General features: G+C 48.0%; 1 protein-coding gene across 1 annotated transcript in view; it reads right to left on the minus strand.

Annotated features, from left to right (window-relative positions):
* The window catches only part of LOC131316088 (GDSL esterase/lipase At5g45670-like), a 105,226-nt gene that overhangs the window by 35,816 nt on the left and 43,077 nt on the right, over positions 1-26,333 (minus strand). The gene's annotated exons all lie outside the window — the stretch shown is intronic.

Here is a 26,333-nt window from a genome sequence, read left to right on the forward strand (position 1 = left end):
GGGGAGCACCAGCCTTGTTTGCTCAAAAGAAGGATGGGTCACTTCGTCTATGTATCAATTATCGTAAGTTAAACCGCGTCACCATTAAGAATAAGTACCCTATGCCGAGAATCGATGACTTGTTTGATCAACTTCGAGGCGCAACTTGCTTTTCCAAGATTGATTTGAGGTCCGGTTACCACTAGTTGAGAGTTCGGAGAGAAGACATTCCTAAAACCGCTTTTCGTACTCATTATGGTCACTATGAGTTTGTTGTTATGCCCTTTGGATTGACGAATGCACCGGCGACTTTCACGGATCTAATGAACCGTATTTTTCGTGCCTATCTTGATCGTTTTGTGGTCGTTTTCATGGACGATATTCTCATCTACTCGTCATCGGAGGAGGAACATCAATCTCACCTTTCTATTGTTCTTGAAATCTTGAGAGAGCACCGTTTGTATGCCAAGCTTAGTAAGTGCGAATTTTGGTTGTCCGAAGTCAAGTTTTTGGGTCACGTTGTATCGAAAGATGGGGTGTCCGTTGATCCGGGAAAGATAGAGTCCATAATGAGTTGGTAGCGACCGAAGAATGTGTTCGAGATTCAAAGTTTCTTGGACTTGGCCGGGTACCATCGTCGTTTTGTGCTTGATTTCTCTCGCCTAGCGGCCCCGATGACTAAATTGACTCGTATGGGGACTCGTTTTGTTTGGAGTGACGTGTGTGAGAATGTCTTTGAAGAATTGAAGAGAAGATTGACTACCGCGCCGGTTTTGATCGTGCCCGAACGGGGAGTTGGCTACTCCGTGTATTGTGATGCTTTGAAAGAGGGGTTAGGGTGTGTTTTGATGCAGTTGGGGCGAGTGGTAGCATATGGATCGCGGCAATTAAAGACTCACGAGCGGAACTACCCTACCCATGACTTAGAACTTGCGGCCGTCGTTTTTGCTTTGAAGAGTTGGCGTCATTATCTTTACGGTGAGAGATTCGAAGTCTTTTCCGATCACAAGAGTCTAAAGTACTTTTTTTCACAAAAAGAACTCAATCTACGCCAGCGCCGATGGATGGAACACTTAGAAGACTATGATTTTGAGTTGCAATATCATCTGGGAAAGGCGAATGTTGTAGCGGACGCATTGAGTAGAAAATCGACACACCTAGGTAGTTTAGCGATTCACGATTGGAAAATGATGAACGACTTAGGTTTGTATGCGTTGCATTTTGAGGAGGTTCGAGATGGAGTCACCTTGTGTAACTTAACCGTTCAATCGACCTTATCGACTCGAGTGATTGAGGCCCAACAACAAGATGAAGAAGCAGAAGAATTTCGCACCAAGTTTCTTAGCGGAGATGCGCAAGAGGGGTGGATGATACACACCGATCAAGGTTTACGATACCAAGGAAAATTGTTCGTACCCATTTCGTGTCGGGAGGAAATTTTGAGGGAATTTCACCACTCACAGTTAGCCGTGCATCCGAGAGGAACGAAAATGTACCATGACTTGTGTAGATAGTTTTGGTGGCCGGGAATGAAGAGAGATGTCGTTGTCTTCGTGTCCAAATGTCTCACGTGCCAACAAGTCAAAGCCGAGCATCAACGACCCGCGAGGGAGTTGCAACCATTGCCAGTGGCCGAATGGAAGTGGGAGAATGTGACAATGGATTTCGTTACCGGTTTACCGCGATCGCCGAGGGGGCACGATGCCATTTGGGTGATAGTCGATCGATTGACCAAGTCAGCGCATTTCTTACCGATTCAAGTTACGGATTCGATTGAGATGCTTAGTCGTTTATATATCCGTGAGATTATCTGTCTTCATGGGATACCCGTTTCTATCGTGTCGGATCGAGATCCAAGGTTTACCGCGCGCTTTTGGCAGAGCCTACAGGCCGCACTTGGCACCAACTTATTATTTAGCATCGCGTATCACCCTCAAACGGATGGGCAATCCGAGAGAACGATCCAAATTTTAGAAGATATGCTTCGAGCTTGCGTTATGGATTTTCGGGGTAGTTGGGAGGACCATCTACCGTTAGTCGAATTCGCGTACAACAATAGCTATCAATCTAGTATCGAGATGGCGCCGTATGAAGCTTTGTATGGGAGACCGTGTCGATCACCCGTTTGTTGGACCGAGTTGGGCGAGGCTACGTTGGTTGGACAGGAATTGATCCAAGAAACCTCCGAGAGTATGAAAGCGATTCGTCAACGTCTTCTTGAAGCACAAAGGAGAACCACCGAGCAAGTCAAAGTGATTCGTCAACGATTGTTAACCGCTCAAAGTAGGCAAAAGAGTTATGCCGACCGTCATCGCCGACCGTTATCGTTTGAAGTAGGCGATCACATGTTCCTCAAGGTGTCACCGCGTCGAGGACTATCTCGTTTTGGGCAAAGGGGCAAACTTTCACCTCGTTTTATTGGGCCGTTTGATATTATCGAGAAGATCGGGGAAGTGGCATATCGATTGGCTTTACCACCGAGGCTATCGGGCGTTCATGATGTATTCCATGTGTCAATGTTGCGAAAGTACAAGCCGGATCCGTCACACGTTCTAGAGTGGTCCGAACTTGAGTTAGAAGCCGATGCATCCTATGGGGAGGAGCCGATACGTATCCTAGATTCGCGCGAGCAAGTTTTGTGGGGAAAAACCAAACCGTTAGTGCGAGTTCTTTGGAGTACACTCGGAAAGGAAGAGTCGACGTGGGAAAGGGAGGACGAAGTCAAAGAGAAGTATCCGCATTTGTTTTCAAATTAACCAATGTGAGTCCTAAGTTTTAACTTTATGATTGTTAGCTTGTTATTTGGTTATATGAGTTATCGTATGAGCATGATTATTAGGTACATCATCTTGATTGGCTTGAGTTGTAAATTTCGGGACGAAATTTCTTTAAGGAGGATAGATTGTAGAGACCCGAATAATTTTAATTTTTGAATTGTTAACTAAATGCCTAATCGAGAAAATATGGATAAATTGGCGGATATTTGGATTGAGGACTAGAGTGAAAGAATAGAGAATTGAGGGAGTGTGGTGTAATAAAAAGATACATGAGTATAAATAGGGGTGTGTGAGGAGTAGGAGAACATTTTTTTAATCTCCATTCTCTCTCTCTCATCCGTTCTCCCTCTCTCTCCCTGCCGATCTCTTTCTCTCTCCTCTCCTCTCACTCAAAATTCCACCTCATCTCCCAAAATCTTCAAGAATCAACCTCCCTCAGGCCTTCCATTCGCGTTCTTGAGCTCGAAGATCCGTGGGTCAAGCTTGAATCTAAGTTTCGGAGTTCGAAAGGTTAGGGCTCGTTCAAAAATGCTTGAATCTCGGTCATTGTTGCGAGGTAGGGACTTGTTTACCTCTTCTATGTGTTTATGTGTTGATTTGGTGTAGATTCATGCCTTGGGTTGTTGGATTTTGTTTGTTGAGCATGCCTTGAAAATCTGCTGAAATCGCTACCCGAAGCCCCGTGGTATCGATACGGATTATGTGGCGTATCGATACAGTAAGCTTATCTTTTTGGACAGTTAGTGTTGTATCGATACGGATTATGCGCGTATCGATACCAGGAGCTTAACTCCAGTTTTGCTCCTATTACTTCTCCGTCGATTGTTTTGACCCCCAATCACTTCTAAATCCTTTTGGACACCTCTTAACCTATCTTAAGCTTATCTAATTGACTTCCTTTGACTTCTCGATGCTATCCTTGTTCCGATGGTCTTCTGTTAGTAAGAATCGAATAAGAAATTACGTAGTTAAAATGTCGTTAGAGTGTATTCTATAGATTATTGATACTTGTGATTGTTCTTGGTGCATTTGTGATGACATTGGCATAACGTGTGATGTCCCATCTATGAATGTGGTCATGGGTGAGTCTTAGCTTGTATATTGTGTGAGAAAATAGTCGAATGGGTTGGAAGTTGGTTTAGGGAGTCCCGTAACGCAAGGGGTGGAAATACAGAGACTTAGAGGGGTTTCGTAATGCAAGGGGTGGGAATACGGTAACCCGAGTCGTTAGGGATCACCGTGACGCACGGGGTGGTAACACGGTAATCCTTGTGGCGTTGTACGGTAACGCAAGGGGTGGAAATACAAATGGTGGTAGTTTGGGTTAGCGAGTCGAGTTGGGATTATCTAAGTCGTTTGTGTCACATGATTCATGCACTTAAACTGGATAGAAGTTCACTTTCAAGTCGGTTGATTAATATATATATTCAAGCTGAGTTTTCTTATCCTTATTCGTTTGCACTTATCAACAAGTTTGCATTTAGCGTTGGTAAAGACTTTCCTACTGGGCTAGTGTAGCTCAACAAAATCCTTCTTTTCAGGTTCTAATGCTGGGCAATAGACTGCATGCAATGGTGTGCTTGGACATGAAGATTTTTGGAAGCTAATTTCATTTAGTTACTTATTCATCTTTGAAATAGACTAACGTTTGGCCAAAGATAGCTTTGTAACTAATTTACTCGTGAATTATCTTTTGACTAAAGTTTGTAACATCCTGAATATGCCGTATTGTACCTAAGTTAATTTGGGCCGTAGTGCCAAGGTCGTATTTCTTAAATCTTGGGGACTTGTTTGTAAATTAAACAGGTGGGAAACTCTTTTAGGTAATATGTACAATGCGCGAGGTTCTTTTATTAAAATGTATTACTTATTTATGCTAAAAATCAGGGACGTGACAATGTAAGAGAAAAGAGCCTTCTAAATTGAACCAAACGTATCTTTGGCACTTACGTCTTGGTCATATTAATTTGAATAGAATTTCTAGACTGGTTAGAGATGGACCTTTAGGTTCATTGGAAGTTAAGGAACTTCCAGTCTGTGAATCCTGTTTGGAAGGTAAGATGACCAGAAGACCTTTTTTAGCAAAATGATATAGAGCCAAAGAGCCGTTGGAATTGGTTCACTCTGATTTGTGTGGGCCTATGAATGTCCAAGCTAGAGGTGGTTTTGAGTATTTTGTCACTTTTATTGACGATTACTCAAGGTATGGATACATTTATTTGATGCACTGTAAGTCCGAATGCTTTGAGAAATTCAGGGAGTATAGGACAGAAACGGAAAAGCGTTTGGGTAAATGTCTCAAGATACTACGATCTGATCGTGGTGGTGAATACCTCTTGGGAGAGTTTAGGGATTACTTGTTAGCTGAAGCGATTACATCCCAGTTGTCAGCTCCAGGTATGCCACAACAAAATGGTGTAGCAGAGAGGAGGAATAGGACTCTTATGGATATGGTAAGATCAATGATGAGTTATTCAGATTTACCAATTTCGTTTTGGGGACATGCACTAGAAACAACAGCGTATATTCTTAACTTGTTGTGGGCTACCACAGCCCCGGGTGAGATCGGGGCGGCCCGAAAAACATACCGCTCCATCGAATCGATTTGAAAAATTTGAGGAGTCGCCACCCGGATTTATGGTTCGCCACCCGAGAAACCGTTTTTGATTTGAAAATTGATTGATTTGAATTGAAAACCAGAGATCATTCGAGGGTTCGGAAGCCATGTTACGAGGGGGGAAGGGTTTTACGGCACCCCCCTCGCTCGACACGATGTCGGTCTCTACTAAACGTTTGTGGGATTTTTCAAAGGGATTTTGTTTCATTAAGCATGTAGCAGGTATCCACAGGTATAGCAAATAGAAGGTGTATGCTGGTGCTTGTGTACAAGGAGTGATGAAATGATGATGGACACATGCATGATGGCAAAGCAGTGTAAACTGCCACTGGATCAACTCTCGAGCGCTCGAGAGCACTCTCGAGCGCTTAGGAGTGTTACTGACCAAATCCTGCAGAGTTTGTTAGTCACAAATAGGATGCCAAATAACAGTGTATGCTGGTGCACGTGTATAGGGGGGTGATTATGTGATGAAAGACAGCAAGATAACAGGAAATGAAACACTTCTCACTGGCTTCACTCTCGAGCGCTCTCGAGCGCTTGGGAGTGTCTGAACCCCACCTGCTCATTCTGTTAGTACTGACAAAACATAATGTAAAGACTGCAAAATGAAATACTATTAAGCAAACCACTGGCTCAGCAGAGGACTTGAAAGACTGAGATAGGACCTCAAGTTTTCAAATCATGTATCCTTGCCATTGCACGAACAGATCTACAATTTTAAAAGAGCAAATGTACACATCTATGCATGCAGAAGCTCAGAAAACACAGAAAACTGGGAAAATGGAATGCAATGGCATGCATGCACTCCCGAGCGCTCGGGAATGGCTTCGAGCGCTTGGGAGTGAGCTGCATGCCAGCTTACTCTCAAATAGAAAATGGCACCACTTCATCATGCAAACACCCTTATCTAAGTTTTTAACAAGAGAAGATCTTATTTTTAACTTAGGAAAACTTTGTTCTTACTTGAGATTTGTAAGAAACATTTCTGTTTTAGGAAAAATGATCTTCTGTGTCTGCATGCCAAAATAAAACCATTTTATTTAAAAGTGCACCTCAACCCCAGCCTACTGCTTACCAAAATGCCATGCATGGGACTGGAAACAGTCCCGAGCGCTCGGGAGCACTCTTGAACGCTCGAGAGTGTTTCCAGTAGGGGTTTTGGGAAAACATTATTCATGGACTCTTTGCTCTTGCTTTTTCACTAAGGTCTCCCAACCATGCACCCAGCATTAAGGACTGGGACAGGCTGAGAGACCCCCCTCAGAAGGGAGAATAGCCTCTTGATTTGAACCAAGGATAGAAATATTTCTACCTTTGCTTGACACTTTGCTCCTTGGATGGTTGTGAAAGGTGATTGTAGAGTGAAAAAGACAAGAGATCAGAAGCTAAGAGTGTTCTGGATTTCTTGCCCTTTTCCTTGATGATTTTGAAAAAAACCTTTGAAGTTGGGAAAGAAGTTTGAGTTTGAAAGCTTTTTCCCTTGAACAAGAGAGAGAAAAGAGGAGGGGTTTAGAGAGAGAGAACTTTTGTAGCCTCCTTTTTTCAGCTGAAAAACCAGGTATATATATAGAGCATATAACCAATGGTTTTGAAAATGAAATGATTTTGAAATAAACCCTTTTTTAAAGAAAGAAATCTTCAGCTGATATCTTCTCTGACTGAGGTCGAGTGTTGACTCACCTCAGCCGGCTCAAGGGGAATGCAATGATGGCTTGCATGGATATTGGGAATCTTTTTCACCCATTGGGCACTGGGAGAGGTCTCGAGCGCTCGGGAGTGGTCTCGAGCGCTCGGGACTTCACTCTCGAGCGCTCGAGAGTGAGCCAAGCTAGTGGTTTTTGGAAAATAGTTTGGAGCGCTTGGGACTGCTTCCAAGCGCTTGGGAATGATTTTGACCATTTCCTTTTTAAATCCTTTAAGGAGCAACGTCTCAATTGGTACATGGCTTGTTTTGATCCATACTCATCATCGGGGAGCCTCAGGGCCACAAATTAAGGAAATTCGACAAGTCCAAATTGGGGTGTCTACAGTTGCCCCTCTTTGGATGGCGCTTGGCATCATGTTTGGATGCGAGTGTCGCCCAAAGATCGAGACAACCCAATTCGAGCCAAATCGAATCCTCAATTTACGAATTAAATGCAAATAAAAAGCATACAAGCACTCAATGCATGAGGTCATGTCTTTTCAAACTGCCTACGTACCCCGTTTGTAGGGATCAGACCAGCGTAGTTCTTTGGGGCAAATGCAAACACGTGTAATGCATGCACTAGAAAGAGATCGACAAATGCTCTAATAATGATAGAAACAAGAAATGGGGCCCACCCGCTACTCTGTTCGGTGGACAAAATGATGAAAGAAATATTACGCGTTGGGTAAAACTTCTTGCGAATACATCGACGATTGTAGAATTTAGGAAACTTTTATCGACCTCTAAGCAGAACTTTTTGGGCAAATGAGGATGATCCAGAATAGATCACGAAACAAAATCCACCGTCGATTGCTTTGTCTCGACTCGGACTTAAACAGGATTGAGATTGATTTTGTAAAAACTCTTGATAGACAATAATCATTAATCAAGGTGAAATGCATGAGCTTACGAAAAGCAAAAAAAATGGCATGGCGACGAAAAGAGTCAAGCTCTCTGGACCCACCCCCGAGCGCTCGAGAGTGGTGTCGAGCGCTCGGGACCATCTCTGGGGTCCACCGCCCTTTCATCTTCCTTTTTTGATTTGGGGGTTAAAACCCTAGTTCTCGAGCGCTCAAGAACCAGATCGACTGCTCTCCCTCTCTCTCGACTGCTCTCACTCTCTCGACTCTCTCAATCCTCTCTCTCATGATCTTGCGATCCTCTCTCTCTCTCACTCACGATCCTCTCTCTCTCTCGATCTTGGCATGGCGAGGGGGGATGAAGACGGGGTGGTCGGCGGCGGTGAAGGGGCAGAGCCCAGCGGTCAGGAGGTCACGGCTGGTGCCACGGTGGTGGCAGCTTGGGGGAATGGCGGTGGCGCAAGGGGGTCGACGGAGGGAGTTCAGTGGTGGCGGCTGCCGAACGGGCGAGCGACGGGGACGCCACGGCTGGTGCCACGGTGGTGGTGGCTGCTGGTGACCAGGGGGTCGACGGAGGGAGTTCAGTGGTGGTCGCTGCTGGTGAGGGTGCAGAGGTGGCGGCAGTAGGGGGCTCCGGCAGCGGGGACAGAGGTTCGGGCAGTGGAAACGGGGGTTTGGGCAGGCCTCTCACTCCTACCGTGGAGGAGTTGTTTGCGGCTGCCGAGCAGGCGAGTGACGGGGGGATAGCCGACCGCGGTGGTGAGGAGGTAGTTGGTGGACAGTTCAGCGAGACGCCGGTGCTGAGGACGGCGATGGTGTTAGAGTCGAGGAGTGGGGACAGCGGGATCGGGGCCTCATACCCTGTTCCCTTCGCGGATGGGGACTTCCTGGAGGACGCGGAGCCTCGGGATATCTTGGACGCGTTTGGTCTCGACTCTGGGGTTGCGGCGGTTCTAAGGGACGCTAGTACGCCTGAGGACCGGGCTTCGGCGTTGCTTTTAGGGGCTTTGCTGAGCGGAGCGGGCTCGGGCACTTCGGAGGTGGTTGTACCGGAGGTAGAGGAGTTGAAGGGGATAGGGTGGATGCCGAGGCGGCGGTTGAGGTACGGGTTACCGCGGTAGACGAGGCGAAAGCCTACTTGGAGGAGCGGCGAGCCTACCTGGCGGGGGAGCGGCCCGAGTTCACTCCGGCTACGTATGCTCCTCGACTACACTTTTTTGAGCCTGTGGGGATGACGGCTTACATCCCCGGCTACACTGACTACCCTGAGGAGATGCTTCTCTGGGACCGAGCTTCACACGTCTCCTCTGGGTGGGCCACGGTGAGTTTTCGATCACTATCTTTTCTTGAATTTCGCAAATTACTTCAAATTTTATTTCCTGCTTGAGATTTGATGCTATTTTTTGCTTTGTTGAAACAGCGCACGACGGACATGTACGGCCACGGGGGCTCAGCCACCTCACTGGCGCACTTCAGGGCCTTGCCTGAGAGGGTGCGAGTACTGGTGGAGGCAGCAGGGTTCGGACCCTTCGTACAGCTGCTGACAGTGGTGAGGGTGGACCGGGCTATGCTTACAGCGCTAGCGGAGAGGTGGTGGGACACCACCAATACCTTCCACTTCCGGTTCGGGGAGATGACGGTGACGCCACTAGACTTCGCGGCGATCACAGGGCTTAGGGTTGGAGGAGACCTGATCCCTTACGACTCGAGTCTGGTGCTGGACGACGCGGCTTTGAGGTGGTTCCTCGGGCGAGTGCCACGCCACAGCGGGGGGATGGCAGCTTACGGGCAATTCGTGGAGTATTGGGACCACGAGCCTGCGATCGACAAGAAGGCGGCCCAGATGGCCCAGGCATACTTGCTATACTTGTTTGGGGCTTCTCTGTTCCCGAACAGGCATAGTCGGGTGCACCTGCGCTATCTAGCGGGCTTTGTTGACTTGGGACAGGCGGGACGCTTCGACTGGGGAGGTGCTGCTCTGTGCACGCTCTACTGTCTCCTTGGAGCTGCTTCTCGCGGGTTTGGAGACACAGTTGGAGGGTACTGGCGGGTGTTTGAGGTATAACTTTGAATTATTGCTTTTGAATTGCTTTCGACTGCTTTTCAACTTGAATTATGCATTTGAGATTGATTCGACTTGAACTACGAAACTTGCAGCTTTGGGCTTACGAGGTTCTCGGGATGTTCCCACCCGAGAATACTTGTACGGACCCGAACTTACTTCCACGCGGCTTAGCCTGGGGTAAGGCGTACCGGGGAGCGAAGGAGCGACGAGGGGAGGTGATGACTTTCCGGCGGTGGCTGGATAACCTGACAGGGGTTGTGGTACGATCGACACTTCTTGCTTTTCTTTTATCAAATTTTTCGGCGAGTAGACTTATGAATGAATCCAAAATTTGAATTGCAGGTTCACTGGGACAGGTGGGCGGGGATGGAGGCTGACTTCCTTCCGAGGAGTCAGGAGGTGACATGGAGCAGGGTCCTACTGGAGTGCCCTCTGGGCTGGCAGTGGTACCTGGGGGATCGAGTGACTCGACAGTCACTTGGTCTTCCAGCGTTCGTGGTTCCTGGGCTGTTTCCTCCACGCGTGCAGAGGACTGAGTCCTACACTCGCACTGAGCTTGAGCTGTTCACCGTGCCGGACATGGATCTGGAGAGGCACCTTCGACGCTCCTTGGACTACGCAGCTTATGCAGATTGGTACTTGGCGAGGAGCCTGAGGGTGGAGGAGGAGTTCGAAAGACGGGTAGCCGGAGTGGAGCTTGGAGGGACGAGAGCGGAGCGCGAAGCTGCGGTGGTCGCTCTGCACGGGGTAGGGGACGAGGTGCTAGAGCCCCTGCTGGTGGGCAAGGTGCTGGTACTGGAGGTAGGGGAGAGGGGAGCACGAGGGTTCCAGAGACTGCGGAGACTTCAGCACCACCGGCGTTGCCGACGCTAAAGTGGACTATAGGCGTGACGAGTTCGTCGGGCGCACGGGAGGTGATCGACGTGCCACGTCTCCCACAGCCGCCGATGCGGTTTCCTGCTCAGGTATAAACAACATTTCTGCTTGCTTTGTATATTGACCATTCCCTATTTGCATATTCTGAATCTTGGATCATTCTGCAGGTGCCGCGAGAGTGGGCTGAGCAGGCCGTGATGCTGATGGTGGGGATGCGCCACCTCTTGAAGGACTGCGCTAAAGGGAGAGCCCTTCAGACGAGACCTGCCCCTGTGACTGCTTCTCCTATTGCCACTTAGGTATAACATGCACATATATTCTATATTTCGATTTGAGCAAAGTTACATTCGAATATGCACAAAATGAGAAAATGTTTGTGATATGCAAGTGCAGCCACGACGTTCAGCTAGGACGCGTCCGCAGGGCACCACGAGCCCTCCCATTCCTGCCAGCATGCGAGGTCGGGGTGTAGGACGTGCGCCACGGCCTGCTGCGGGTGAGGAATGGTTCGAGGTTTTGCCTCGGGAGGCGTCTCAGCGGAGACCAGCTCACGTGGAGCCGGAGGGGACAGAGGAGTCCTCCGAGTCACGTGTCCTGGGGACGTCGGACTCGAGTACTGCTTCTGGTTCTCCTAACGACGACGGTGATAACGAGCCCGAGAGTTCTGAGTCCGAGGGACCACGACAGAAGAGAATTCGACGGGTCTGAGCCTCGTGTTTTGCTTTGCTAGCTTTACCTTGTACATAGGCCTGCATGCCAGTGCAGTTGTAGATTTTGGGCCTGCATGCCTCAGTTTTGTTTGGGCCTGCGTGCCCCGGTAGTTAGGATTTGGCCGCATGTTTGCCCCAGTTTTTGTACTTCTTTCTTCACTCATTGTAAACACCGTGTTCATTTATGAGAATTCGCACTTTATTCTTTTATTCGTTCGCACTGCTGTTACAGAATTGTATTTTATGAAATATGTTCGTCTAGCTTTGAAAGAACGTAAAGAGTACGCGAATTTTGACCGATACTCTCAAAGTGAGGAATAAAACTCAACATCGACACCAAACGACAAACTTTCGAGCGATCGACCATGAAATTTAGATTTAAGGGCTTTTGATCGTAACCGAGTGCGCTGCGCGGTTGACAATGAGTGCTGTGACTCAAGGGACCGGGAGAATTACTAAAATGTTTTTGACAATCGACACTTGCATTTAAAATGATGATTTTGGTACGATTGAATGATGAAAGCTTGAATTAAGAGTGCTGACACGTTTTTGGAGTGCGTCAAACAGTCATTGAGACCCGTCATGGCTCGAGCGTGTTGCTCGATTCGACCAAATGCCCTTGATACGGATTCCGACATGCTCAAGGAGTGAAAACTTTGGAAAACTTATGATTTTTCACGTAACACACTTGAATACTCGACAAAACACATGGACAGAACTACTGTACCCCTTAGAAACTGCCGGGAACTGTTAAACTTGATGAAACAGGGTTTCAATGTTGCATGGAAGCCAAAATGGGGAAACTAGAATCTGCTGCCAAACAGCAGTACTCTCGAGCGCTCGAGAGTGGTCTCGAGCGCTTGGGACTTCACTCCCGAGCCCTCGGGACTGCTGTCATGGACTGTCCCTTGTTGTTTTCCAATGCCACTTGTTGGCTGTCCTCTGTTGTTTTCTTCTGCTTGCACGTTTTCAATGTGCCTGAATGGCTTCGTATTAGCTGCTTCCCCAGAACAGAATGGCTTCCCAAAGCTTGACTTGTGGTTTTTCCAATATTTTCCAAGTTTCCAAAGTTTGAATTTTGAAAAGATTTTGAAAATGATAAACTTGATGAGTTTCAAGGCTGGTGGGGAAGTGGTGTTGCCCACTTTAAGCTTCTATAAATACCAGGCTCTCCTTTGGTAAGCCATTCACACTTCATTTCATCATTTCCCTTCAAAAATCCATTCTTTCCATCACCATGCTAAACCAACTATAGACACCCCAATCTGATTTCCCGATCGTTTTACTTCGTTTTTCGGTTTCTTGTTTCCCCAATGATGAATCAGGTCGAAAACAGTCTTGAGAACATGGAATGGCTTGAGTTTGGCGTGTGTGGAACCCATCCTTAGCAACTGAAAACCCTTGAATCCAAACCTAGACCTCAGGTTTTACAGTCGCGCGATGCACTGGAACCCTCGCGGGATGCTTTGCTTGCCAGGTGGTGGTCAAAGTCAAAGTTTTGACTATTGACCATCGCGGGGTTTAGCTTGACACTCGCGCGATGGACTCACTGTCTCGCGCGATGGTCAACACCTGTCATTTTCACCCGGATTGCGTGGTGATCAGGGGGCTACAGGCCTATGTGACCCCGTTTCGTCGACTGAACAGCATTCTGGGGGGCTCCCCTTGCACCACCTCTACCCCCATTCTCCCATCACCTTTGCTACCCCACTTCTCCACCAAGCAATTGTGACCAGCCTTGTTGGCTGGTTGCATGGCCTTGCCTAGCCACCAACCAACTCCTCCTTCTATAAGTACCCCCCCCCCCCCCCCCCATACTTCATCTTGGAGGGTTACCAATATTTCCTCAAGAAAGAAGAAGGAAGTTTAAACACAAACACCCCATATTGCACTCACACCCACATAATCACTATCCAAGCCTCACCGCCTCATTCAAGCCATCTCCAAGACACTCAAGCAAAGGTATAATACCTTTCTGCTTACTGTTCGAACCCCTGAGGGGGGGCTGGCAAGGTCAAGGCTGGTAATCAATACCAGTTTTGGCCCTAAAGCTAGTAAGGTTTCCAGAGCCGTTGCCAAGCACTCCCTCGCGGGATGGTCCCGCTCACTCGCGCGACGGTTCTGTATGCACGAGATCGGACCACGTGGGGAAGGGATGCTAGTCTTTAAGTTTTTTTTGTCATGTTCATAGTCACTTTCAAGTCGTTTTTTCTTGAAGTATTAGCTCACTGCTTTGCATGTTAAAAATCATAGTTTAGCTTAGTTTACAACTTGACTTGGTTCGGAATGCTCTTGGGATGCTCTGGAACATGTCTCAGAGTCCTAAGCATGCAAAGCAATTCCTGGAAGTCCAGTCAGAACAATCGCGCGTGTGTCTCACTCCCTCGCGCGATGGTTCTCTAATTTCCAGGGACTGCCCTTGCATGAGCAGCTTGGCCTTGGCCTTAGTTTAGTCACCCGCACTGTTTAGGGGTCGTGTTTCCAAAATATTTCCATCTGTTGTAATATTATTTACTTTCAAGTTCATATAAACTGCTTGGTTTGCACCTGGGTGAGCACTGGTCCTTCCAGAGCCCAGAAGGGGGTAAAATTCAAACTATTGGTGAGACATCAACATTCCCGCGAGTGTATGGAATTGTCGCGCGACGGTTTGCTTGAATGCAGATGGATTCACGCATGCAAGCTGGCCGTTTGTTCGTGCCAAAGTCATACACAGCACTATCTTGATGTTTGATCGATGTTTTGAATTTCATTCCATTTATTACTTGTTATCTCGCCCATCCACGCCATATCTATCACATCCTGCAAACGTGTTACAGTATTAAAATCCCCGATAAACTGTTCCCCCACCCTACTTGGCTAAAAATTGATTAATGAAACAGAATCGCAAACAAACTCTTTTTCGCAAGTACCTAAGTAGAGACCGATCTCCGGATTGGGCGAGAGGGGTGCCATAAAACCCTTCCCCTCTCGTAACCTGGCTCCTGAACCTAGATATGGTTATGACGGATTGGTTCCTTAACTTTTCAAATCAATCAGCGCGGCAAGTGCTTCGAAATACGGTTTCTTGGGTGTCGAACCTTCAAAAACCCGAGTGGCGACTCTGTATTTTGCGAGCGCTTGCTTCCCCGCTCGCGCTCCCTCGATCTGGGCCCCTTGCAATTTGGTATCCGAAAATTCCAAGGGCACGCTGCCCACAGTGGCGACTTTGCTGGGGATCGAACCAATATTGGTCTATACTTAGATTTTAATACACTTGAGAACAATCCCACAAAAGTTCGTCAAAACGGTGAGCTTCGCGCTGCCGAAGGTTGGAATGGTGATTTAACGGGACCTCGTGTCCGGCCAATCCGATCTGGGGCTTTTTCGATTGTTCTCTCATGTAATTTCTTCTACGCATTGACTAAATAAAGTGAGCCAAATTTGAAAAAAGGCATTCGCGAAATTGCAATTCTGTTTCATTAAATCAAACTTTTTAGCATTCTCATTTGCATCGATGTGGGATAAGCCTCGTTGGATCGTTTTGGCAATCCGGCACGGTTTACCGGAGCCCGGGGACCCCGAATTACCAACAACCTCCGACGATGATGGGTCATTCTACCGTTCGACTGTTGCTCTGTGATTACGCGGGCAATGGGAGGTATATCTTTGGCCCTAAGTCCGAGGAACCCGTTACAAACCAAAACCAGCCTTTGCATATATACAAAGCATTAGAACTCTCCAAACTAGGACAGGTACCTACAGGGTAAGATTACTTGCATCTAACCCCCATATACTGTCTACGTGTTACTGCTTTCCCTATCGCATGCACTGTACATACACACCGTTTTACGTAGGGGCATGTTTAGGGCGGCTTCTAGGTTGTCTCTCTCTTTCGAGTCTGTCTTATGCTTATTAGGACACTGCTAGGCCCGATGAAGAGTCATGCATCTTGACGGTGCGTGTTATCAAATTTTCAAAGTCCTAGGATCAGCAAGACTTTGGGAAATCAAGACTTTCTAAGTCATTGTCTATATACCCAATTGAAGTTCCAAACAGAAAACAAGGAACGACGGAGAGGATGCCGTGATGCTTATACCACCCTGGTTATCGTGCACAGCACGTACACCACTCAGGCTATGGCACTGTGTTGCCTACGCCACCCCGGTTAAGGTATGATGTCATCCATCCTGAGTTATTCCGAGTTCAAAGTTGAAACTTCAGGAACGGAAAAGTCAAAGGCTTAGACCGTCTTTGACATCTCTTAGTATTATTTGATTCAAACAAGGATACACTCTCGAAAAGAAATCCGAAGATTTTGGCAGCGTCCGAACATCATGAGATAGACTCGTCTGTAGTCTTAGAGTCTAGGGGCGACACCGACGACGATGGCTGTGTTATCACTTTAAGACTTTTGTTTAGAGTAAGGTTGCTACAGGGTCCTTATCGAACCTTTTCTTACAGCAAAGCAAAGCAGGATTCTGAACCATTGCGCCGCCAAGGAAAGTATCGAGGCAGAAAGCCAAACCCACTTGGGAACGTCTGCATCAGAATTCGGTTCAAAGGCTAGTCAGGTTGACAGCTCAGTCAGTCACAACGGAAGACTCTCTGTGTTCCCTATTGGCCGCCTTACAGTTTGGATCACCGTCAGTTATCCAGGAAATTGAATCTCCGGCGTCACCAACCTCTTCGTCCTCGTCAAGTTCATCCGGAACCTCCGTTATGGCAGATCATCCGCAACCACTAAGTCTTGAAATCATGCTCATGAACATTCAGAACAGCATCGCCACCATGCGGCAAAGGGGTGCTCAGACTGATGCAAATCTCACTAGGCTCAATGACCTTATCAACAATCGTCTTCCGCCAGCTGCAGAAGCGGGAGGCGAGGTCGATGAGGATGACCATGCGGAGCCAATCTTTGTTAAAGACCCCAACCATGCAGGGCGGATCATAATTCAGCCCAACCCGAGAGAGGCTCACCCAGAGGCAGCAAATCTGAACCTCGCTGTGGCAAGACCCGCTCTGGACCCTAACATGACTGCTCTCATGGCAAAGATCGTCAAGCTGGAGGAATTTGTGTCCAAATCCGAGAAGATCAGTGCCGGGGGAATTGACCTAGATCGCCTCTGCTTGTATCCCAATGCTAAGCTCCCCGACAAGTTCAAGATGCCTGACCTCGCCAAGTTTGACGGGAGTGGTGACCCGAAGACTCATCTTTATGGCTATCATGCTGCCATGAAACTCTTGGCTGTTGAACCCGAGGCCATGTCCCAGCTGTTCCCTCAGACTCTCTCGGGACCCGCTTTTCACTGGTTTTTGTCGCTTGACATCGCTAAAAGGAGGACGTGGGAAGACATCGGTGCTGCGTTTATTTCGCAGTATAGTTACAACTCCTAACTCAATATGACAACCCGAGAGCTTGAGTCCACAAAAATGGAAGCTAAGGAATCCTTCGCGGATTTTGTCAAAAGATGGAGGACGAAGGCTGCTCAGATGACCGATCGCCCGAGCGAAAGAGATCAGCTCCGAATCATCTCCCGCAATCTTCAGTTCGATTATGCTAGGCATTTGGTTCTTGTCCAAGCTTCCTCGAACTTTGATACTTTCTTCGAATCTGGGTTGGCTATCGAGGATGCGCTACAAAGTGGGATTTTGTCGAGAGGGGAGTCCTCTAACCCTCTGAAATCAAAGCCTCGGGTCTACTCAGGGAACACCAATGCGTTGTTTGGCAGTGGGACATCTTCCAACACGGCAACCAGCGGCACTAATGCCTCTTCTTCCAATGCAACCAATCGCATCGCTGAGATTAACCAGGTGCAAGCCCCCCAAAATAACCGGCCCCGCAGTCAGCCCCGCAGTTTCTCCGCGTTTGAAGCTCCATTGTCATCTGTTATGAAAAAGTTGATCCAGTCAGGGCATCTGAAACCCCTTGACCCAACTCCTCTGCCTAAGAACCCTTCACCCAACTTCAAAGCCAATCTTTATTGTGCCTATCACCAAGGGGCTGGTCATCTTACGGACTCCTGCTTTCGTCTCTGACATGCGATTCAGGATCTCATAGATGAAAGGACTCTCCACGCTCCACCTCTACCAACCCAAAAGCCAAACATCCTTTCCAACTCCCTGTCAAAGCACAATGCTGCCCCCCACATAAACCAAATATCCCTCAGCTCCACTCATATCAACCCTAACTCCACCATATTCAACCCCACCGACCATATAACCTCAACAGACCAACCCAGGCCGGTTGTGCCCACGCCTTTTCAACCCGAAGCCGAGATTTTCTATATTCATCTTGAAGAAGGGCAATCGTCCAATTCCAATGTGCCTTTCACACGCCTGCAGAATGGAATGTTTGTGTTCAACGCTTCCATCAGCGACCTGTTTCACCAGTCCATCCCTTCCGTGCAGCTCAACTCTGCCTCTTCCTTGGACAGCCCGTATTTCGATGTGACGGATCCGAACCCCTCTCCGAATTTGATGAGCCGTTTTAGGACCGCTGTCCCTCCTCTACCGGAGAAGCAGATCGATATGCAAGCCGTGGGATGGGCCATAGCTGATAATGACGACTATGCAACCCCCATAATCAATGAATGGACGGAGCTAGAATTAGACAGTTTCCCCCAGAACCCTGAGTACGTCCCTTTTAACCATGCTTGGTATGACGCCTGGATGGCTAATTATGAGGCAGACATGCTTGATCCTTTGGATGGATTCTCTTTGAGCATGCTATTTCAACAGCCTGAGCCTATTCTACCTGAGGAGGAGTACTATTGAGATCCCGAGCCCGCGTGGCAATTTCCGTTGGAGTTTGACCCTAATCCTCTTCAAGGGTATGCTCTGCCCAATCGTGAGATTCAGTTTATAGAAGATGGTCTCATTCAGGAAGAAACACGTGTCTTGGGGGAATGCTTTCTCCCTTCTACTCTCGACAGGCTGGTCGGCTCTGTAACTAACATCGAGTATGACCCTACATTTTACATCGTTAACGAGGAACTCTCGTGGCCCACACCGCCTTATCTAACCGAAGAGGATTGCAGCATTATGGTTACAGACCTTGTTCCGCCAGCTGACCTTTGGGATGTTGATGATGTAGTTAATATCCAAGTTGGGTCCGAGGTTTGGACTGTCAACCGCTCTTTTGCTGATGGGGGACTCTGGGACGTCCGGTTTGTTGCTAATACGGAGCCTATCGGAGAGGCTGTAGCTGTTAAGGATCCAGACTTATGGGAGTCGCTGTTATTGAACGATTTGGCTGAAGACCTAGGCTTGGGCATGGAAGTACCTATAGCCCTGCTGCCCTCTGACAAAGGGAAACGCAAATTGGGGGAAGTCCCTGCTGACCTTTGGGATGACAGTTAAGACCCTCAAGTGGTGCCCTCTCTAGAGAACGTTCTCAACGTTACGAGGAGTGGACGAATTTTTCAGCCTGCCAATCTGCAGGCCGGGAGCTCGTCCAATTCTTCTAACCAAAGGAACGAACCTTCTGCTTTCTCAAGGTCTGCACCATTTAAGGTACCTCCTAGCTCCCCGAATGATGACATGATTCAGAGGCAGCTGGAGCGGATTCCTGCTGCTATATCACTCTGGGGACTAATCTGTTCCTCCCACGAGCATCGTCGGAAGTTCTGCCACACTCTCTCTCGTCTTGAGATTCAACCGGATGTCACACCTGAAGCAATGATATCTATAATCCTCCCGCCTACTTCTAAGCACACCGTGGTCTTCACTGACAAGGATCTACCGATCGAAGGGGTTGATTACAATCGCCCCTTGCACATCACTGTTAAATGTAAAGGGCTTTGGATTCCAACTGTTCTTATCGACAATGGATCGGCGATCAATGTTTGCCTATTGAGAGTGGCTTACCGTTTGGGGCTAGCCAAGAAGGACTTTGCACCTTCCACCCTAGCTGTCAAGGCATACGATAGCACTCGTCGCGTGGTCGAGGGCACGCTTGTGCTTAAGCTTGATGCTTAGGGTTTTGAGATGGATGTCGAGTTCCATGTAGTTGATATCCCTGCCACCTTTAATCTCCTGCTAGGAAGGCCATGGCTTCACCGATTTGACATCATGGCTGTACCGTCTACTCTTCACCAAAAGGTTATGTTGGGACTCCCTACCGGAACTTTGACTATCTGCGGGGACTCGGGCATTCGCCCGCTTAAGGAAGATGGCACACCTGTTTTGGGGATTGCGCATGGCGACGAAGATGTTGATCTCGGGGGTTTCTCTTTTGATACTTCTGGTTCGGTTTTGGCCATCAACATGGATGGGGACTTCGTCATAAGCTCTGTTGCTTTAGACATCATGAGGAGGATGTCCTATCTACCTGGTCTTGGTCTTGGGATTCACCAACAAGGGATCCCGGAGTTCCCTACCTTTCCTTCCTGCGAGGGCCGCTTTGGTCTGGGATACTCCTCCTCTACCAAGGATATGCCAAAAGAAGGAAATGCACGGGAAAACCTCGATCTCTCTATGGTGAACCCGACAGCTACTTTGTGCACGAGGTGGGGAATGATGTCTACACCGGGCAGCCTGAGCCTTTCGTCGATTCAGTCACTGGGGAGTTGCTGCCTGGGTTTGAGGTTTTCGCTGATGACACTTGGTCCTCTAGTGATGAAGAACCAGCAAGGGCAGGGTTCAAAAGGAAGCTTAGCCAGCCCAAGCTGAAGACTGATTGGCTGATGTCTTTTGATCAGGGAAGCTTGGAGCAGCTGTTTTATGAGTTCTCCCAAGTGGGTTTGGCCAAGGAAGCTGAAGAGGCCGAGGTGTTCATGCTCGGGTCCGATGATCCCAAGGATCCTATCACCCTCATCACAGATGCCAAGGGTAGCCTCAAAAATTGCATTTTCAAACCACGCCTTACTTGCATTGATGATGTATCGGAGTCTGACACTGAGTCTGTTGAGTCGTTTGAGTCTAAGTCGAGCTCTGAGTCGGAGTTTGTGCCTCTCGGCCCTCCACGTCATGGCTTTTACTTTGAGTTTGATTCCCTTGTACTTGGTGACCCTACAGGGTCTTATGAAATGAAGGAATCCTCTTCTGACTACTTGAATGATCTTTACATAAACTGTGTCGACCCCGACGATGAAGGGATAGATTTCGATGGGGACATTCCCAAGGAAATCCGTGCCCTCATCGAAAGGGAAGATGAAAGGCATGCTCAGCCGTTAAAAGAAGAAATAGTCTTAATAAACTTGAAAGATGAGAATGATCCCCGAATGGTTCAGGTGGGCTCCACTTTATCTCCAGAGGAACATCATGATTTCAAAGAACTGCTCTCAGAATTCAGTGACGTTTTTACGTGGTCCCATCAAGACATGCCTGGCATCGACCCAGAAATAGTGGAACATCGAATCCCCTTACTACCAAATGCCAAACCCGTGAAGCAGAAATTGAGGCAAATGAGGCCGGATTGGGTGCAGAGGATCAAGGAGGAGGTCACTAAGCAGATCGATGCCGGTTTTCTTATGGTTTCTCAATACCCCACATGGGTTGCCAACATTGTCCCAGTTCCTAAAAAGAATGGACAAATTCGAGTGTGTGTGGACTTCAGGGATTTGAACAAGGCAAGCCCCAAGGACGATTTTCCCCTGCCACATATCGATGTACTGGTCGACAATACGGCAGGCCACGCCCTGCTTTTGTTCATGGATGGTTTCTCCGGATATAACCAGATTCTTATGGCGCCGGAAGACCGTGAGAAGACGACTTTCATCACTGAACGGGGGACTTATTGTTACTTGGTCATGCCGTTTGGTTTGAAGAATGCCGGTCCTACCTACCAGAGAGCTGCTACGACCATTCTGCACGACATGATGCACAAAGAGGTTGAGGTCTACGTGGACGACATGATTGCTAAATCAAAAACTCGGGAGGGGCACGTTCCTGTATTGAGGAAGTTTTTCGAGAGGCTCTGAAAGTTCCGAATGCGTCTCAATCCACAGAAATGCACCTTTGGGGTCACAGCAGGCAAGATGCTCGGTTTCATGATCACTTCGTGTGGGATTGAGGTCGATCCGTCAAAGATCAAAGCGGTGCTTGAAATGAAGCCACCAGAGACTGAAAAGGGCGTGCGAAGCTTTTTGGGAAAGGTTCAGTTCATCAGCAGATTCATCGCCAAGTTAACCTTAACTTGCGAGCCGATGTTTCGTTTGCTCAAGAAGGATACCCCGTTCGTGTGGTCAGACAGATGCCAGGCAGCCTTCATGTCAATTCAGAATTATCTACAGAATCCGCCTGTTTTGATGCCACCAGTGCCTGAAAAGCCCTTGATTCTATACTTATCTATGAGTTCTACATCCATGGGATGCTTGCTAGCTCAAGAGGGGGACCAGGGAGTTGAGAAGGCCATTTACTACCTAAGTAAGAAAATGGTTGGGTCTGAAGAGCGCTACACCGCCTTGGAAAAAACGTGCTGGGCTTTGGTTTGGGCCTCTAAGAAGTTGAGACACTACATGCTGGCTTACCCAGTGAAGTTGATTTCTCGAATAGATCCACTCAAGTATCTGTTTGAGAAACCAGCTCTCACTGGTAAGTTAGCACGTTGGTTGTTCCTCTTGGCAGAATTTGATCTCGAATACGTCACGAGAAAGTCGGTGAAGGGACGAGCCATTGCTGAGTTTTTGGCTGATCACCCTATGGATGGACCGGAATATGCAGATTCTGTGTTCCCAGATGAGGAAGTGCTAACAATTGTTGAAGACGTTTGGACTCTTTACTTCGATGGGGCGGCCAATCAGAAAGGATTTAGGATCGGGGTCTTGCTAGTCGCCCCTGATGGTTCTCACATTCCGCTTGCATTCAAGCTTAACTTCGATGTTACAAACAACCAAGCTGAATATGAGGCCTGTATCGTGGGTATGGAGGCTGCACTCATGCTCGGCGTAGAAAGGCTCGAAGTCATCGGGGACTCTAATCTCGTTGTATCTCAAGCCAATGGGGACTGGAAGGTGCGTGAAGAGGGGTTGAAGCCTTACCATCAGGATTTGGAGGGGCTGATTCCTCGCTTCAACAAAGTGACCTTCACCCACATCACCCGTTTGAAGAACCGGTTTGCCGACGCGCTTGCGACTTTGGCTTCCATGGTCGAACTACCCTTGGGAGTCAAACTTCGCCCAGTCTTAATTGAACAGCGAGACTGCCCTGCTTATCAATACGTCAACGCCATCGATGATGTTGATGATGGCCTACCCTGGTACCATGACATATGGAACTTCGTCGAGAGTGGTTTGTATCCGGCCGAGGCCTCCAAAAAGGATTAGACTGCATTGCGGAGGATAGCTGCCCAGTACATCATTTGTGGAGGAAAGTTTATATAGGAGATCCCATTGCGGAATGCACAAGCTCTGTGTCAACGGAACCGAGGTTGTCAGAATCATGGAGGAAATCCACGAGGGGGTCTGTGGCCCTCATATGAGCGGCATCATGCTCGCTAGAAAGATCTTGCGCCAAGGCTATTTCTGGTCCACTATGGAATCTCAGTGTGTGGATTACGTGCGGCGATGTCACAAATGCCAAATCCATGCTAATCTAATGCATGTTCCACCCTCTAACCTATTTGGCATGGCTTCGCCTTGGCCTTTCTCTGTATGGGGCATCAATGTCATCGGCATGGTTAGACCGTCTGCATCAAATGGTCATAGGTTTATCCTCGTGGCGATAGATTATTTTACCAAATGGGTGGAGGCCGAATCTTATAAAACCCTAACTGTGGTTCAAGTTGCTCACTTCATCAGGAAAAACATCATCTACCGATATGGGGTTCCACAAGCGTTCGTATCAGACAACGGGAGTCATTTCAAAGGCAGGGTCTTGGAGCTCTTCGAAGAATTCAAGATCCAAGTCCATCACTCGACAGTCTATCGTCCCCAAACGAATGGAGCAGTTGAAGCGGCCAACAAGAATGTCGAGACAATCATCAAAAAGTCTGCAGAGTCCGCCAGGGACTGGCATGAGCAATTGCCTTTAGCTCTTTGGGGTTATCGGACGTTGATCCGAACGTCAACGGGGGCGACCCCCTATTCCTTGGTCTACGGGATGGAAGCAGTTCTCCCTGTAGAGCTGTAGGTACCATCTTTGAGAATCATGGTAGAATCAGAACTCTCGGAATCTGAATGGCTCAGTGGGAGATTTGTTGAACTCATGCTTTTTGATGAAAGGAGGCTCCGGGCTTTATATCATGTTCAGGGGTATCAACGGAGAATCGCCCGGGCATTCAACAAAAAAGTGAAGTCTAGAGACTTGGTCGAAGGGGACATGGTCACGAAAGAGATTCGCGCGCCAGTTTTTGACCCCCACGGCAAATTTCGACCCAAGCGTTCCGGACCTTACATCATCAAGACCATCCTTTCTGGGGGAGCGGCTCAGCTCATCGATCTCGACGGCAACGAATTCAATTATCTGGTTAACCTGGATCAACTCAAACGATAGCCCTGAGAGAAGCTCGTTGGGCCGAAAACCACAAGGGTGGGCGGTACCAAGCAAAAATTAGAGCAAGCCTGCTAGACCGAAAACCTGAGAAGGCGGTTTAGGCAAAAATAAATAGGCATCAATCAAAACTCGCTAGGCTGAAAACCCGAAGTGGCGGCACTAGGCAAAATTTAGAGCGTAAAAGGAGAGTTAAAACACTCGAGTGAACCTTAGCCTGAACTACGTGCTGACCTGATTCCCTGAAAAGGGATACGTAGGCAATCTCTCTGAAAGATTCGGTCACAATCCATCAACTTGATCCATGGTTTCCTATTACCAGAAGTTAACTCGATACTTGGGTGACGCAGCGGTTCAACACTTGAATCAAAAGGGGAAAACTCTCAAACTGTCATTTTTATTCAAATTATAACTTCTATTACACAGGCCGAGCAGTCTTTTGAAAAAAAAAAAAAGAGGTTAAGCATAAAAACAGAATAAAGTGTTCGAGGCCTTAACAGGCTCGCGGTTTATTCTAGATCATCAGGGTCTGTCGGGAGTCAGTCGTTGTTTTGCCTGCTTGCGATTTCTCTTCTTAGCCATACTCAATATCGATGCGTGAGTTCTGTGCTAAAATCTGGGTCAGCTCCCTCGAGTTGCCTTAGGCCCCAGTTGTGCTCATATCCTTTCAGATTTCGGGCAGTGAAAGCAGGGATTTGGAAGTCTTCAATCGCAGCTCGGTGGAGCCCTTGGCTCATTCCTAACTGACGAAGGATGCGTCCGGGGATATAGAATGTGAAAGTGGTCAGTCCAGCTATCACTACCCTTTCGAAACCTACAGAACTCAGGGCCATGTCTGGAATGTTTAAGGCGTCATGCTGCCATATGATCTCGTTCGGTAGCATTTCTCTCATAAATGTGCACCATTGATTTTCAGACATTTCCGGATAGATCATGCCCCGCTGATGCATTCGGTCTGGCAGATAAGGCCAATTTGCTTCCGGTGCTGTAAGCAACCCCAGTTTGTCAGATAGCCAGAGCTGCATGAGTGAAAAAAAAACAAGTGAGAAGTCATATAAAGCTTGAGAGGAAAGACAAGTAAGAAGCTTCCATATAACCTAAACTGAGAGATGAGGTAAAAGCAGAACGTGAGAAAATCGGAAAAAGGTGAGCTGAGTGAGGATTAACCTGTAGTAGGAGTGGGCCACCGCCGAATATGTCTGTTTGGCCGGTAGAAACCAAATCCAAACCTATGAGTGTCTCTGCCAGAACCAGTGGCACCACATTTCTTCGGGCACCCATTTGAGCTGCAACGCTCACCAACATGGGGTTGACTTGCCCATTTGGGGATACTAGCAAATAAGCAGCTAGCACGCTGATTGCCAGGGCAAATCGGCGCCGAGCCTGCGCGGCCATGTCCTCTACGTTCCCCTCTGGCCCATACCACTCCATTAGGCGCATGATGTTGATTTGCCCTCCAATTAGCAAACTTTCGGCCGCTCCCCTGGTAATGTGAAGACTTGATTGTAAAAGCTTCGGTATACTTTTCCTATAAGGCGGCACGACAATCACGCTCGAGGCGACTCCTTGGAGGTATGCTTGGAATTCCTCCACAGTTGGGCACAGCTCGTTAACCCCAAACCTGAACACATGAACCTCTGGGTCCCAGAATTGTAGAGCTGCCCTCAGAAATTCAGGACAAACCCTCACATTGCGAAGGAAACGGAATGCGGCCAGCCCGTGAAATCGGAATGACAGCCAATCTCCAGCAACAAAGGCCGTGAGCCACAGGCTAATCAAGACCAGAAGGTTATTTGTCATTTTGCTTCTCGTGGGACTTTCAAACTGCGGGAGGAATGCTTTTCATTAACAGGGCATTTCCCATCTTATAGACAGAATGCACGAGGTGTCCTCCTTTCTCAGGGCAAACATCCATACAACATGGCATCCTCTTCTCCAAAGTCAGGGCATCTCTGCACTGTCCCCTGAAGTACTCTGAGCAGTTAAAGGGTGATGACAAGGCTGGGTCGTCCTAAAAATCTGAAATGGTCAAAGAGGGGTGGCCTGGCACGGGTCGACCATCGCGCAATGGTCCCATTCCATCACGCGAGTCACCAACATCCACTTCATCGCGCGATGGACTCAAAGTCTCACGCGATGGTTCAGCGTGCATTATGACAGATTGCACCAGCTACTGTCCAATTTTGGTCGCTTCCTGTTCCAAGGGTTCTTCTGCAACTTTTATGGTTTCGGCAAGTCACCATGAGCATGTGCAACTATATCCAAGCATCAGATTCGAGATATTGCGTTTAGCGAGGTTTTTGAACCCTCGGTGGCCCGTTTCAAGGCCAAATAAGCATTTCGGGAGT

Source organism: Rhododendron vialii, chromosome 2a (assembly GCF_030253575.1).
Source record: "Rhododendron vialii isolate Sample 1 chromosome 2a, ASM3025357v1".
Classification (NCBI taxonomy): Eukaryota; Viridiplantae; Streptophyta; class Magnoliopsida; order Ericales; family Ericaceae; genus Rhododendron; species Rhododendron vialii.